This window comes from Artibeus jamaicensis, unplaced genomic scaffold (genome assembly GCF_021234435.1).
Source record: "Artibeus jamaicensis isolate MK-2021 breed Jamaican fruit bat unplaced genomic scaffold, CSHL_Jam_final contig_387, whole genome shotgun sequence".
In the NCBI taxonomy this organism is placed as follows: domain Eukaryota; kingdom Metazoa; phylum Chordata; class Mammalia; order Chiroptera; family Phyllostomidae; genus Artibeus; species Artibeus jamaicensis.
The window spans coordinates 4,388,587-4,394,586 of record NW_026521812.1 but is presented as its reverse complement, the minus strand read 5'-3'; positions in this window follow the sequence as shown (position 1 = coordinate 4,394,586).

Genomic DNA, 6,000 nt, shown 5'->3' with positions numbered 1-6,000 from the left:
GGTAGGACAAGGTAGTGTCTGGAGTAGCTGACTTCTGTTCAGATCTGCCTATCTCAGATACTGCAAACCTAAGCAACTTCAGGCAATTCTAGATTTCTGTATAATTCTCTTTTATTTTCTTTTTGCAAATCTCTTCTCTTTTTCTGATTCAATCATTCTGTTTGATTAGGGGTAAGAGATGGTGTCTTCTGCTCCTCTTGTTTCTACACGCTCTTTTGAAGATATAGACAAATATTTGGACCCTCAGGTGTAAGTGTCCATTTTACAAGGGGTATTTTGATTATGCCTTTGGAAATTGCCAACATCATGTTCTTTTTAGAACATGAGACAACATCATGTTGTCAACATCATGTTCTTTTTAGAACACATAGGTCTCACATGTTCATAGTTTTCCATTTCTTCCATACATCATCTGCGTGACCTCTACTACTTTTGTCAACTTTTAGAAATTTTTTGACTCCAAGTATTAAAAATGAAATGTATACTTTTGTATTTAATTATTCTTATCTTCCTTTTGATAGTATGCAAGAATAAAAGATGAGAATTCTGAGTACAAATTGTTATGTCCATATCAGAGGTCAATAAATGCTCCTTGAGCAGCTCTGATCAGCAACCTCTAGTAAAGTTGTCACTTCTACAGAGTGGCTATGTATTTACCACATTGTGCCAAACATCTGGTTTCATTTTTTTTAATTTTTTTCTGTTCTGCTTCCTCTCCCTCATACTGTGATTATGATGGGGCCATCAATTTCATTACCATCGTTCCTGAATACAAGGGTAGGCACGTGATTTTTATTTCTTCAGGCAAAGTACTTAGCCCAGTTCAGGCACTTGACGCAAGTTGCATCAATCAGAGCTCTACGGGGAGGTTATTATAAAGTGAGGGGATATGATTTTTACTTCTTTCCAGATTTCAAGCTGTAAAAATCCTGTAAGCCTGGTGCTCCTGGTGGTTATCCTTCCCTTCACATAGGAAAAGGTTTGCATAGTAGTGAAGAAATGAATGGAGAGTGGACGATTCCTGATGATATCACATGAGTGTCTGTGACCCACCATGCCTGAAACCAGTCTGGGACAGTTATGTGACCCAGTGAATTCTCTCTTTTGCTTGAATTAATTTGAATTGGAGTTTTTGTCTCTTGAAACCCATGTGGTCATGACTGATTCTAAATTTTTTAAATTTTCTGGATTAGTTATTGACTTCAAGATTTTTTTTAAAAATTCAAAACATTTTTCCATTATCTTGACTCACAAATGTAATATCTAAGATATTTTTAAAAGATTTTATTTATTTATTTATCTTTAGAGGGGAAGGGTAGGAGAGAAGGAGAGAAACATCAATGTATGGTTGCCTCTCATGCATGCCCTGCTGGGAACTGGCCTGCAACCCAGGCACATGCCCTGACTGGGAATTGAACCACAATCCTTTGGTTAGCAGGCCTGTGCTCAGTCCACTGAGCTACACCAGCCAGGGCTCTAAGATATTTTAATATGTTTAATTAAATTATATTTTAATAAGTGTAAGATAAATTTATCTTCCTACTGCATCATTAAAAGCCATTCTTAGATTTCTACATATTAATTATAACTTTAAGGGAAGCTTTACTATGTTAAAAATACAAACATTAACAAGATTTTCTTAAGAATGTCAGATAATCTTCCATTATCTTGACATAATCAGATATTCTGAATTCCTTTGATGTGTCCCCTCAGATGTAGCTCTGATTTTCAAAATGTGCACCAAATGGTCTGCTATTAACTAAAATATGACTGGGTGATATCATTACTTTCAGAAAGAAGAACATTGTACAGCCTTGAATTCTTAAGAGGTAAACTTGCCTTTGGTATATGTGTAGTGCCAGACCAGTGGTTACTCTCCTGTGATGCCAGAGCCAGATGGAAATATTTGCAACTCGTGGGCCACAAAGGCATGAGCAATTATAGATGCTGGAGGTCACTCCACCTCCAATGTCTACTGGGTGGGGAATGTGGTTTTTTAGAGTCTGAGAATGAAAAGAAACTTGTATAGAAGGAGTTAGTGCTCCTTACTAAAAAGCAAGACTGACAATTTATACACCTGGCTTTTGATCATTAAGTAAAGATTTTTTTATGGCCAATGCCAGCAAAGTTGTACTTCAAAATCACATAGGTCTCAGATTAATCTTACCTCCTTTGGCATCATAAGGTATCCCACCAGTAAAGAACTACCCTTTTATTAAAAAGGGATTCCTTGAGAAGCACGCTGCCTTTTCCATAATTTCTACATACTTCAATAAAAAATTATGTTTGAAATGAAACAGAATTTACCCAATATCATTAATATAAAAATTGTTTGCTACTGACTATATGTCTAAACTCTCCTACTATATTAGATAAAAATCCTTAGATAAAATATCATTAAAAAGCATTTAATAATATAGTGTACATATATAAATGTCAATTTTTAATCTTTAGAAATTTACATGCTAAAAATAAATGATCATGGAAACAGATAACCTATATTTTTTTCACAAAAGAAATCCTATTTTTTCACAAATATAAATAAAAATTAATAATTAAAAATTTACACTACACTTTACCTAAAACAAAAGACTGGGACCTGGTGGTGATGCTAAATTCTGGGAAGTTTAGCTCTCCCAGGGGGTTTATCAAATGACAATGATTATCCTGAGCCCTACAGTTTAATGAGTCAGAGCTGCAGGGCCTGAGCTATATCTCAGAAGGGACTCATTTAGGGGAAGGAGTGGCTCCCCAAGACAACAATAAAGGGAGCCTAAGGCTCTCAGCCGCAATATTTGTCCAAATCTACTTTTTCTTTCTCATCCTCGTGGCGAATGGGTATACGTGTTCCTTCCCTTCCTCCAGACGATGCTCTATAGCTACTCCTATTGTGACTGGGTTTCTCTTTCAAGCTGTTCACAGTGTTGATTTTAACCTGATTTGAACAGAGAAGCACACTGGGGCAGAGAACCATAGGGCATACATGGGAGCTCTAGTGTGATCCAAAATTTGTCTCGTGTAACATTTTTTAAAAAAACTTTATTTATTTATTTATTTATTTTTAGAGCGAGGGATAGGGAAGGAGAAAGAGAGGGAGAGGAAGATCAATGTGCAAGAGATACATCAATCAGTTGCTTCTTGCATGCCCCAGCTGGGGACCTGGCCAGCAACCCAGGCATGCGCCCTCCCTGGGAATCGAACTGGTGACTTTTCAGTTCACAGGCTTGCACTCAATCCACTGAGCCACACCAGCCAGGGCTTGTGTAACCCTTTAATAATGGTATGCATAACTCTAGGTCTGGAAGGAAAATTACAGGAAGAGCAAATGTTTATTGGGTGCTTACAGACAGGGCATTTTATTAGCACTTTATGTCTACTAATGCATTAAAGTACCATCATTAAATAACAGGGCTTATAAGATAAGCACTGATATTCTTCCTCAAAAGAAGGAATTGAGAACTGGAACAAATTGCCCAAATTTACACAGCTAGTAAATAGTTGACTAGGAATTCAAACCCAGGTAGTTTGGCTTTGGAGTTCAGGCTTTAATCACTACATTCTACTTTCTCCAATGTGGTCTTGGATTCTCTATGTATGAAGGGCTTTTGAGGAGAAGAAAAAATGGCCCCCAAAATAAAATAAGCTATTAGGGAGCAAGAAGGAGTTGCTAAGAAGGAGCTGGAAAGAAAACAACTAAAATCTCTCTTTCTCTCTCCCTCTCTCCCTCCTTCTCTCTCCTCTTTTCCTCTCATAATCCTGAAAGCATTAACACAGAGGCAGAATCAGAGGAAGCAGAAAGAAACAGAGAAGATGCAAAAGATTAAAACATTATTGCCTGCATCCTTAATTGAGTGTGAATTTCAAATATAAATGATTCAAAGTTCATCAAATCAAACTGAAAAATAGATTTGCAGGAACTACACCATGAAATATATTACCAGACAGATCAAATTCATGCCCACTCAACGCTTTGGTTCAAACCCAATACAAATATAGCCTCTATGGTAAATTGAAAAACATTTTAAAGCATCATGCAAAGTGTTTCTTATTAAATTTGACAAATATCTAACCAGATTAATATAATTTGGGGAAAAAGAGTTTTAACATAGAAATTACAAGTATACTAAGCATATCCTACTTTATTTAATAAAACTTCTAATTTTTAACAAAAACTTAAAAAAACTTTTTGTACTGTTCTGTGGCTTATTTGTGTTTTAATCATCAGCATGTCATTGGTGATTTCAACACTTAAAGGATTAAGTGAAAGCAAGATAAAAATGATATTGTTGCCTTAAATGCATTGTTACATAGAGTTTTTCCTTTGCTCTGAGGAAAAAAATTGATGTCATTAATAGTATTCCAGGCACTTCTGGCAATCCTAAATGTTGGGAATGACAAATGGAGTATTGTGAAGAGGTGATATTAATATTGTGGTGGGCATGAAATCTAGGAATGTCTGAATCATCCACCAGACCAATAATCCCTTTGTGGGAGGTCACTGAGAGAGATCATGGACAAGATAATGACTAGCAAAAGAAAGGATTAGTGGTTTTTTATTATTAGCTAGCTTAATAGTCTAATGTAAAACACCAGTGAGTTAGGAAGGATAATACACAAGAGTCCCTTTCTTCTTCTTACAGGTAGGCCTGAGTTGCTTACAACCAAAGCAAACCATATGTGAGCTTTGTTTATGTCAACCATAAAGTCCAAATCCAAGATTCAGATCTTGCCATGGCTCTGTAAGAAGATATAAATCCATCAACATGGATGGTGTATCCATCACCATCAGAGGAAGGGGGAGAATGGGTAACCAAGAAAGAAATTCTTGGACAAGGACAACCCTGGGCTTATCCATCTGGTAGAAAAATACACACTTCCCAGAGAAAGGAATGAAGGCGGCCAGAGCTGCTCAGAGCAGCCTGGATTTCTTACCATCCTGGTTGAATAAATGAAACAGATGGCTGTTCAGAGTTATAATGAAAATAAAGCAGGCCAAGGTGATTGGAAGTGACAGGATAGCAGTGGCTCTTCTAGATATTGAAGACATTTAAGTACCTGTGAGTGACAGTTAAGTAGATTCTTATCTCATTTGAAGGAATAACTCCAGCAAAGATGTGGAGCAGAGCATTCCAGGAAGTGGGACTACCAAGCCCTTAATATGGAAGCAAACCGGAGTGTTAGAGGAAGAGCAAGAAGTCCTGTGTGGCTGGGGTGCCCTGAGGGAATAGAGGCTCTAAGATGAACCTGGACAGAAAGGCAGCAGCCAGCTTCTGTAGGGTCTTGTGGGCCATGCCAGAGCTTGGATTTTATTCTTACAATGATGGGAAGCTATCAGCAGACTTTTGAGCAGAGTGTAATAGGAGCTTACTTGTTTTCAAAAGACAGTTCTGATTGTTCTGCTGAGAACAGATTCCAGGAGGCCAAGAATAGAATTTGGGCAACCAATAGGGAGGAAATTCCTGCATTTGTTTGAAAGATGATGGAGGTATAGACTAAGAATCCAGTATTCAACTATAGATGGGACTGTCACCTTTGAGAGACAAATTTAGCAAAGTGTGAGAGCTGTCCCTCAAAATGATTTGGGGGCTGTTTCCCTAGTCACTGGAGACTGTGTAGCTGAAGAGAACCAATGAAACAGTCAGTTTAGTCCCCAAAAGCCTTTTATAAATGCCTGTTTAAATGTTATTTCCAGAAGCTTCTGATGGGGTCAATACAGGATATGATTATTTCCCAAGTGTAATATTGTACAGTATCTCCAGTTGTTACCTTCCATTCCATTTTCCATCTTGATTTTTGTTCTGTTCTAATTCTATCTGAATTCACCAGAAAGGGTTAAACAGTAAGCACCAGAATGCAACATATTCTAAGTAATTCAATGCCAATATCAAATGTCTGACATACCCTGCTCCTTTATAAAATTTAACAATACAACCCCCTCATTATCAAACTCTCACAAAGTCCTAACAATGAATCAAAGGCCTCTTTTCTCACAGTTAAATT